The sequence below is a fragment of the Stegostoma tigrinum genome, chromosome 7 (assembly GCF_030684315.1).
Source record: "Stegostoma tigrinum isolate sSteTig4 chromosome 7, sSteTig4.hap1, whole genome shotgun sequence".
In the NCBI taxonomy this organism is placed as follows: domain Eukaryota; kingdom Metazoa; phylum Chordata; class Chondrichthyes; order Orectolobiformes; family Stegostomatidae; genus Stegostoma; species Stegostoma tigrinum.
The window spans coordinates 233993-245133 of record NC_081360.1 but is presented as its reverse complement, the minus strand read 5'-3'; the positions used below and the strand labels follow the sequence as shown (position 1 = coordinate 245133).

The 11141-nt window shown below is 44.6% G+C and overlaps 1 long non-coding RNA gene across 1 annotated transcript; it reads left to right on the top strand.

Annotated features, from left to right (window-relative positions):
• Positions 1 to 4610: 4610 nt before the first annotated feature.
• LOC132209839 (uncharacterized) lies at positions 4611 to 10930 on the top strand. Its single transcript, XR_009445977.1, has 3 exons — positions 4611 to 4709; positions 6634 to 6707; positions 8407 to 10930. It is a non-coding gene; the product is annotated as an uncharacterized LOC132209839 (long non-coding RNA).
• The last annotated feature ends 211 nt before the right edge of the window (positions 10931 to 11141 follow it).

The window sequence follows — 11141 nt, the reverse complement described above, 5'->3', positions numbered from 1 at the left end:
AAATGATGCTGCGCCTGCGTGCAAACACCGGCCGGAAAGTTCCTGCTCTGAGGAAGGGACACTGGACACGAAACGTTAACTCTGTTTTTTTTTCTTCACAGATGCTGCCAAACCTGCTGAGCTTTTCCAGCAACTTCTGTTTTTGTTCTTAATTTACAGCATCTGCAGTTGTTTCAATTCAGATTAATCTCTTGTCGGCGCTCAGCCCCACCCCTTGCTGTTTCCGATTGGGTGGAGGGCCGACCACTCCAACTCGGTCCTCCAGTCCCGCCCCTTCCTTTCTATTGGCACAAACCCGCTGTCAATCACGCGTGCGTGGCGTATGGGTAGGGGAGAAGTATGCTTCCTGTTGACCGTTTCCCCTGCTGTTTCTCAGCTTCAGGAGTGAGGGTTCACTGTGAGGTGGTGAAGGAATGTGTCTCAGCTGCTCTCTATGGTTCACAGCTCCTAGACTCGGAACATAAGCTCCTTTACATTTTTGCAGTCAGTTAGAACAAAGGAAATGCTGAAAACGCGCTGGCATGATGAAGTTGTATCAGGGATATTGGGACCTGCAGATGCTGGAGAATCCAAGATAATAAAATGTGAGGCTGGATGAACACAGCAGGCCAAGCAGCATCTCAGGAGCACAAAAGCTGACGTTCCAGGCCTAGACCCTTCATCAGAGAGCGGGATGGGTTGAGGGTTCTGGAATAAATAGGGAGAGAGGGAGAGGCGGACTGAAGATGGAGAGAAAAGAAGATAGGTGGAGAGAGTTTAGGTGGGGAGGTGGGGAGGTAGGGAGGGGATAGGTCAGTCCAGGGAAGACGGACAGGTCAAGGAGGTGGGATGAGGTCAGTAGGTAGATGGGGGTGCGGCTTGGTGGGGGGGGGGAGGAAGGGATGGGTGAGAGGAAGAACAGGTTAGGGAGGCAGAGACAGGTTGGACTGGTTTTGGGATGCAGTGGGTGGGGGGGAAGAGCTGGGCTGGTTGTGTGGTGCAGTGGGGGGAGGGGACGAACTGGGCTGGTTTAGGGATGCGGTGGGGGAAGGGGAGATTTTGAAGCTTGTGAAGTCCACATTGATACCATTAGGCTGCAGGGTTCCCTGGCGGAATATGAGTTGCTGTTCCTGCAACCTTCGGGTGGCATCATTAAGGCACTGCAGGAGGCCCATGATGGATATGTCATCTATGGAATGGGAGGGGGAGTGGAAATGGTTGGCGACTGGGAGGTGCAGTTGTTTGTTGCGAACTGAGCGGAGGTGTTCTGCAAAGCGGTCCGCAACACATCCTACCTCACACCCCACCCCCGTCACAACCGCAAGAGGATCCCCCTCGTTCTCACACACCACCCCACCAACCTCCGGATACAACGCATCATCCTCCGACACTTCCGCCATCTACAATCCGACGCCACCACCCAAGACATTTTTCCATCCCCGCCCCTGTCGGCTTTCCGGAGAGACCACTCTCTCCATGACTCCCTTGTTCGCTCCACACTGCCCTCCTACCCCACCACACCCAGCACCTTCCCCTGCAACCACAGGAAATGGTACACGTGCCCCCACACCTCCTCCCTCACCCCTATCCCAGGTCCCAAGATGACATTCCACATTAAGCGGAGGTTCACCTGCACATCTGCCAATGTGGTATACTGCATCCACTGTACCCGGTGTGGCTCCCTCTACATTGGGGAAACCAAGCGGAGGCTTGGGGACCGCTTTGCAGAACACCTTCGCAATAAACAACTGCACCTCCCAGTCGCCAACCATTTCCACTCCCCCTCCCATTCTTTAGATGACATGTCCATCATGGGCCTCCTGCAGTGCCACAATGATGCCACCCGAAGCTTGCAGGAACAGCAACTCATATTCCGCTTGGGAACCCTGCAGCCTAATGGTATCAATGTGGACTTCACCAGCTTCAAAATCTCCCCTTCACCCACCGCATCCCTAAACCAGCCCAGTTTGTCCCCTCCCCCCACTGCACCACACAACCAGCCCAGCTCTGCCCCTCCACCCACTGCATCCCAAAACCAGTCCAACCTGCCTCTGCCTCTCTAACCTGTTCTTCCTCTCACCCATCCCTTCCTCCCCCCCCCCACAAGCCGCACCCCCATCTACCTACTAACCTCATCCAACCTCCTTGACCTGGCCATCTTCCCTGGACTGACCTATCCCCTCCCTACCTCCCCCCCTAAACTCTCTCCACCTATCTTCTTTTCTCTCCATCTTCGGTCCGCCTTCCCCTCTCTCCCTATTTATTCCAGAACCCTCACCCCATCGCCCTCTCTGATGAAGGGTCTAGGCCCGAAACGTCAGCTTTTGTGCTCCTGAGATACTGCTTTGCCTGCTGTGTTCATCCAGCCTCACATTTTATTATCTGGCATGATAAAGTTTCCAATTTGAAAATGATTGTGGCCGTGATGGTCCGAGAATGTAAAGCCTTAGAGTGATAATCCTGTTCCACTCAGTGTAAGCCAATAACAGCAATGATTTGCATTTGTGTGGACCGTTGTAGATATTCATCAAACTGAAATGTTTCAAACATTGGTGAAAAAAGTTTATTTTACATTGAATATCTTAAAGAAGGTTAGAGAGGTTTAAGGAGGCAATTCCAGAGCTTGTTGGCTCAACAGCTGAAAATGGTGAATGCTGTGTTGCGTGGGGTTTCGGAAAACGTTTGTAGCAAGTGAAGATTACCTACATTGTGGAAATAGGCCCTTCGGCCCAGCAAGTCTACACAGCCCCTTGAAGCATCCCACTCAGACCCATCCCCCTGTAACCCACACACCCCTGAACACTACAGGCAATTTAGCATAGCCAATCCACCTACCTGCGCATCTTAAGACTGAGGGAGGAAACCAGAGCACACCCACACAGACACAGGGAGAATGTGCAAACTCCACACAGACATTTGCCGGAGGCTGGAATCGAACCTGTGTCCCTGGTGCTGTAAGGCTGCAGTTCTAGCCACTAAGCCACCATGCTGCCCTAGATCTTAAGACTGGAAGAGTTTAGAGGAACTGTAACAGACAGTACCACAGCTGTACAAGAGGTGTCTGCTGTTGGAAACAATGTAATGAATACTATTCGCAGGACAGGTCAGCCAAACCAAAACTTTAACCATGATTTCGGTCTACAGATGTTGTCAGATCTGCTAAGCTTTTCCAGAAAATTCTGTTGTTGCGTTAATAATAGATACTGTATCATGCCCTTCCAAACTGTCATTGATTTCTGGCAAAGAGGTCTTGGACTGCTCGATAGTTACTGGTGTTCCAGAACAAGGTGTTGTCCTGGACACAGCGTTGTAGCCAGGCACATTCAAGGTCTAGGACTTCATGATGAAGACTCTGTAAAGCTTGGGGGAAATTGCTGCCAAGGTGCAGTGGGCAAAGGCCACTGTACAAAGCTTCCAGTCAAAGTTAATTGGGTGTCCATTCAGTTATTGGACCTCCTGGTGCCTGGAATGCATGTAAATACAGGTTGGGTGAAGTAAATTATGTCTTTGGTTTGTTTGGTTTGTCTTTGGATGCAGACATAGAGTTGTACTGCGTGGACACAGACCCTTCAATCATCCCATCCATGCCAATCAGATATCCTAAATTAAGCTACCCCCATTTGGCCCACAACAAAACACTTACTCCTTATGTACCCATCCAGATGCCTTTTGAATGCACTTGCCTCAGCTTCTACCATGTCCCTGCCATCTCATTTCACACACGCACCACTTTCCACATGAAAACATTGCCCTAAGCCCCATATATTTACTTCCCCTTCACCTTAAACATATACAATCTTGTTTTGGACTCCCTCACCCCATGGAAAAGACCTTGTTTATTTACCCTATACATGCCCCGCATGATTTTATAGACCTCTATAAGGTCACCCCTCAGCCTTTGACGCCTCTCTGATAAATATACCCCTCCCCAACTCAGGCTAATCAGTCTCTCCCTATAGCTTATACCTAGCAACTGTGGGAATATTATTGAAAGGGTTGAGAAAGAAATTGCAAGTTTCACTCAACATCCTGATGGTAGCAGGGAGAACAAAAGTGCACACTGCATTCCAAAAGTAGACTAACCAATGTGCTGTGAAGCAACAACATGACCTCCCAAATCTTATATTCAATGCAACGACCAATAAAAGCAAGTCTAGCAAATACCTTCTGCCCTATACTGCCCTTTGGTTCATCTGAAGCAATTGTCTCAGCAATTGGTCTTCAAAATTACGAACCTCATCTTTCATGTCAAGTATGGTCCAGCCACTTGTTAGCTTAATCCTTTATCATCATTAATTTCAGTTTTACTCGTGTTCCATGATGTCATGCAAATTCAAGTGAATCCCATTTTGTGATATCACACCACAGCCTTGTGCCAAACGTCAACATGATTTGGCGTACATACCCTTGAGTTTAAGGTTAATTTCAGTATGGTACCTCGGAATTCAAATTGCTTTTGCAAAGTTAATTGTAATTCATAATTCACAAAGAATGTAAAAAGCATGTGAATGATTGGTATCCAACAATCTTAATTATTAAAAACTCACATTCCAATTTTTCACGCTATTTTATCAAATGTATTATCAGGTATGAAGATGCAACATTAATGTTGGAAATTTGTCAAATGCAGAGCCTGATTAAAGTCGTAGTAGCTGAAGGTGTGTGGGCTGAAGACACTACGCCGCAGAATTCTTGCAGTGATATCCAGGCGCTGAGACGATTGCACTCCAGTAAGTACAATTATCTTCCTTTTTTCTTAAGGAGTACTCCAACCAGTGTAATATTTTCACACTAATTCAAATTTTGGTCCTTGATGCGACACTCCATCTAATGCTTCCTTGATATCACAGGCAAGCATTTCCCAGCTTGCTCTAGGTCTTTCAACAAGGGTATGCAGTGAGTTGAAATGAAAGTTTGAACCCAGTCCTGCAGCCAGAGTACCTGGATGGTGTCTCCCGATTGTGAAAGTTCTGGTGCATCTGCAGATTGACTCACTGTGACTCCTTCCCTTGCAGTCAAATCAGAGTTTCGGCTGGAACTAGGTCAGTGAATTCCCAGTTCAGACGAGAATGCAAATCTCTTTCCACATTTCTCACGTTTCCATGGTTTCTCTAAATCAACAATACATTTATTTCTGATCAGCTGAATCCTTGTCCAAACACAGAACATGGTAATGGCTGCTCTCTATAGTGAACAGTGATATTTCCTTTAATGTTCAAAACCCAGGTATATTCAGATAACTATGAACTGGCGATGTGTCAGATTCTGATTTGCTGTTTGGGTTGAGTTTCCCAACTGCACATCCAACCATGGAATCCTGACAATGCAGAATGAGGCCATTTGCCCAATCAAATTAGTCCAACCAATGAGAAGCATCCGACCCAGATACACCTCCTTACCTCTTCACATAGCCCTCCATTTCCCGTGGTTAAAACACCGAACCTATACATCCCTGGAAGCAACGTGCAATTTACCATGGCCAATCCACTGACCTGCACATTTTTGATCTGTGGGAAGAACCCACGCAGACACGGGCTCAGTGTAACAATTCCATACAGTCAGCTGTGTTCAGAATCGGCCATCCAAGGCAGCAGGGTGAAGCATTGAAACACCTTGCTGCCCCCCTCTAATATTCTGTGCAGCCTATTCATCTGAAATTTAAAGAAAAAACTGGGAAAAAGTGCAAGCGAACACAAAAGCACAAGGGCAGGTTGTGAAATGGAGCTGAATGAAACTGGAAATTTTTGGGGCTTCCATGGGAGAAAGTTGTCACGAAAGCTGCTGGATTCTCATTATAAACACAGCTTGTTCACTCCCATTAGTTGGAGGACCAGCGACTCCCGCTCTGTCCTACAGTCCCACCCATCATTCACTCCCATTGGTTGGACTAATTGATTGATGGCCTTCTCTGCCGATTCAGCGGCAAGGTTTGCAATCGTTATGAGCATGCTCCAGCCATAAGTGAACGCGACGACGGCACTTCGAGCGGTTGCCATGACTTTTGGAATTGTGGGTATGTCCACAGCCAAGAGCGAGTCTGGCTCGTATTTGCATCTCAGTTTAGAAAACGGATCGAGAGAGTAATATTCAGGTGAAGGTCACACTGCAACTGACAGCATTTATGGAGCTGTTAGCCAATTATCAACAATAGAGCAAACGTTTTCCTGGAACAGAAAAATAATTTGCTGGAGAAATGCAGAGATGTGACAGCATCAAACAGAGAAAGCAGTAAAGATTTCAAATTCAGTGGCTCTTTGTCAGAAATGAAGTTATTTCAGTTTATTGTATTAGTTGTTCTGCTCCAGTTTGTATTTTGAATAGAAGTTCGGAATAGTGCTCGAATTTTTTGCACTGAATTCCACACGCAACAAGATGCCATCTAACCCCCGCCATCTGTCTTCATTAGCAGCATACCAATCCACTTACATATTTGACATTTTGAAAAGCATTGTCCATCCATACTGACCCTTTCTCTGGTCAACAGATGTGAAACGTTAACTCTGACTCTTCTTCACAGATGTTGCCAAACTTGCTGAGGTTTTCCGGCAAATTCTGTTTTTGTTCCTGATTTATGGCATCCACAGTTCTTTAGATTTTTATGGCAGCGTCACTGGACCTGAAGCATTAATTCTGATTTCTTTTCCTTCCTCACAGATGCTGTCAGGCTTGCTGACTATTCCAGCAACTTTTGTTTTTGCTCCTGATACACACCATCCAAAATTCTTCAGGTTTTTAAAAATTATTTTGCATTATGTCTGTTCTCCATCTGTCTTCTACCCTCCACACAGTTTCCATTGATGTTTACTGAGGATTTCCTATTAGTACCAAGGATTATGATTGAATCGGGGAGGTGGTTACATTGCAACTACATCTGAATCTTCTCCCAACTGAGAAAGAGCTCGAAAATTAATCACAGTTTCTGAGTAGGCTATAAATTGCACATGAATTGAATGATTTAGGCCATCTGTTGGGATGAGAGAACTGAAAAACACAGCCAATGGTTTAAATCTGAAAGATAAATAGTGAACTTGAGTGACAATCAGCAAATCAGACATAGTCTGATGCACCCCGCCGCTAAGCCCCCAAGGAAATCGCCAGAGGAATGGGAAGGAAATTATTTCATTAAACTGGGAGACAGGGACAACTGCAGGAGGTTGGAATCACTGGGAAGGGAGCAATGGGAAAATAAAGATACATGATTGGGTCAGAGATAGCTGACCTACAGTGAGGTACTGAGCTACTCACCTTGAACTATCCCACTCCTGTGCCTGGATGGGTTAACGACCAGGAAGCTGTGAGATGTAAGTTTGCTCTGAAATGGGCGTGAATTCGGGTGTGAGTGACAGGCATGTAGGGATATCAACCATGGGGTTTCGAATTGGTGAGAGTTTCTGAGTTTTCTGGCCCTATACTAGTAGTGTTGATGTGTTTCAGTTCTCTGCTAGTGTTACATTTTTTCGTTCCCCATTTTTCTCGATCTTTCTCCCATTCCCACTCCCAGAATGCAGGCTCTGGGGCCTCTCGTGAATGAGGGACCAGGGTCTACTTCAGCACTGATTTGGGTGTGCAGAAAGTATTTGGTGGAAATAGCAGGAACTTCACCCCAGAATGTCTGGCAGGGGAGAATCTATTTTCTCTCCATCAGCAGGGAAGCACACAGCCCGCAAAGTCTGGGGTGAGCGAGAACATTTTTGAGGTATGTAGAAATGATGAGGGACATAGAAGGAAGAGGCAGCACGCATAATTCCCCTTGTTGGATGGATCAATGACCCGGGGCATGAACCAAAGTAAAGGACTGAAAGTTTAGCAGAAATTGGAGATTTTTTTCACCCGAAATATAGTGGGAAAATGGAACTCACTGCCTGTAAGTGTGGTAGGTGCAGAAATCCTCAGAAAACTTATGATGTATTTAGATAAGTACTTGCAATGCAAAAATATTGGGAATGGGCCAGGTGCTGGAAAAGGGATTAGAGCAGTTAGTCTCTTGTTATTTTGACTGGGACAAACTCAATGGGTCGAGGTGTCTCTTTCGTGGCTCTGGACGTGTGGACCCTGAATCCAGTCATGTCTGTGGGGACAGAAATCAGGTGAACTTCTGACCAGTGGGGAAGGGTGGGGGTGACAGAATGAGTGGGTGAAGCACGGGAAACGTTCACTGACAAAAGGGCTCACGTTGCGATATCAGAGGGTATTGTGGTGGAGAAGTAAAGAGATTTTTTTGTTTAAAAGTGTCCAGATGAAGTATGAAATGTTGCCAGAAATCTGAAATGCAAAGTAAAGACAATCAGTGAGAAGCATAAAGAAAAGAATCAAATGAAAACCATTTTGGCTGAATAGAGATGATTTTCTTTTAACTCACAGAGTGGCGAACATGTGGAATTCTTTGCAAAGGAAGTGGCTGAGTCAAATACATTCATTGTTTTCCAGGAGGAGTTCGATATAGTTCTGAGGACCAAAGAGATAAAATGATGTGGGGTCCCTGAGCTGGATGATCAGCCGAGATTAATTTGAAGATCAGAACAGGCAAGAAAGGATGAGTGGACGATTCTTACTCCAATGTTTGAAGTTTCCACCATTACCAGAGAAATGGAAAGGAGTGACGAGGATAAAGTGAGAGCTGGGAATAACAGCACAATGTATAAATCACTGCGAATGGAGAAATGGGATAAAGACCTGGGATGGATTCAGAGAATGAGTACAGAACAGAAAGCTGCTGTTCTGCACCATATCTGCCACAGTAATGAGGCACACCAAGGTCCATCAACTATCTACAATCTGCGTTTACAAGGCTATGGGATGGTTATGGAGGAACAAGTTGAGATGCAAAACAGGGCAGGAGATCATCCATCACCGCCCTCACCCTCAACCCTTACGGATTACAGAGGTTCATCTTGGTCTGTCCCACTCTTTGGCGGGACTGGGTCCAGCTTCACGAAGTTGCCAGCTGATAGTCAGTTGTGTAAACTTGGCCGGGTTGGAATGTTTCAAGGAGCAGATCATGGGCGGTATCGGAGCAGGCACCTTCTCTGCTCCTCTTCATCCTCCTGTTGTGGCTCTTTTACTGGGGCTCTGTTGGTGACTGTTTCTAAACTCTTATCTCCACATCCTCGTATTGTACGTATAGGTGGCTATGGTGAGCCCTCGAATTTTTAAAAGGTCAATGTCTTATCAGTGTTACTTATGCATTTCTTGTAACATTTTTTAAAATTCAAATAGAACCGCTAAATCCATTTTGCCCCTCCAGTTGTTTTTACATAAAACTCCATTCTTGGATGTGAACAAATTTAAGTAGCGTCAAACAGGAAATATTGCCAAACCGCAGCAGTCTGTTGACCAAGTAGGAGGAGACCATGTGAACCACGAGAATCCCTATGCTTTCTTTCTGAGAATTCTCACGCTGAGATGAGGAATGAACGCAGATAGTTGTAGAAGTCAAGAAACACAATTGACATTTGTGTTGCATTATCACTATAATGAAATGTTCACTAGAATTTCTCAGATATTATATTACAAGATTTATCACAAAGAGACATAATACTGATGATCAAGAGTGTTGCAAAATGTATCAGCTTGAAGGGCAATTTTGAAAAGGAGAGAGTCAGAGATGTTTGAAGCGGGAACTACAGAACTTGAGGCCAATTATTGAGGTTATTAATGGATGGAAAAGGACAATTTCAGATGCTGCCAGGATTGCTGAGTACTTACCGCACTTTCTTTCTGCATCTGTTCTTAGTTCTGAGGACTCAAGGGATCAAATTGTTTGAGGATAAAGGTCCTTCACTCGCAAATCTCCAACCTCAGTAGTTCGCTGCATACAGTGACTGATTTTAACGGTAGTCAACTATTTTATGTGGTAACTTTTCTCCCAAGTCTTGACTTCACAATTGACCAGATTAATTTCTCTCAATTTAAAAACCTGCGTATCTTCTCTTTTCTCCGTTCTTTTCCTGTTTTGAAAGATTGATTTGCAACTTGAGGTGCAGATGAAACCATATCCAGATCTGACAGCCACTCTCTTCATCATAACCAAATTGTCAAAGTTTTTGAACATTGAAGAAAAAAATACCACTCATACTGGAGAGGAACACACTTTCTCTCTGTGTGGAAGTGTCTGTGAAGATTCATCTAAAAGGTCAAAACACCAAAGCAGTCATATTAGAGACAGTGTGGAAATGTGGGGATTGTGGGAAGTCTTTTTTTAAAAGAATCATCACAGCTGAAAGCTCACCAACTCATTCTCTTAAAAAATTGTGTTGAGTAATCGTGAATTGGAAGGCAGGAAGCGAGAATTTGTTTGTAAAATAACAATCAGGGACAAGATTGTATGGTACCTTTAAGGGATAGTCCTTTTCTAAGCTTAGGGATTTATACTGAGAGAGAAAATTAAGTGTCTGCATATAGCTGAAGGTGTACAGCCCGTTCTAAAATTGAAACACGTATCAATTGGCTGTGTGAACGGAAACCTTGAAATGGTGTTTTGGCAATGAGCTGGAATCAGCCAATTTGTCTAATCCAAGCATTAGCAATTCAAAGACAATTGAATTTAAACCTGGTGGTTTTGATAGTTTAGCATGAATGCTATTGTAATAAAAGTGACATGTCATCCCAGTAGATAAAGAGAGATTTTGAAAATCAGTGTGAGAATGAATGGTCATCTGAGAAGTAATCATCTATCTCTCACGAGCAATCACTGAGGTCTCTAAGAAAGCACCTGTATCCATAAAAGTCACCATGGTATTTCTAGTTAAGAGCCCTCACAAAGGACTTCACAGAGAAAACATCCCTGACACCCGGATCCGTGGAATAAAGGCATTTATGACGTGAGAGCAGCAGAAATAAAGCGCGTAGACTTTGAGAGACTAAGATTTTATTTTCTTGTCTTACTACTTGGGTTATATAAGTGGGACTTCTGTTTATTGGAATAGCATACCAGTAGAACTTAGTCCATTTAGGGAATAGTTAGTAGTTATTGGAAATTGTTCAGTTTGCTAGTAATTGTTTCATTTTGTTCACTATTATTTTTATTTAAAAAATAAATGTTTACTTTTTACTTATACAGTGAATACGAGGGACTTTCTTTCATTTAACCTTCCTTTCTCTATAACAAGTCATATTGGGGAGAAACTGTTCACTTGCTCTGTGTGTGGGAAGGTATTCATTCC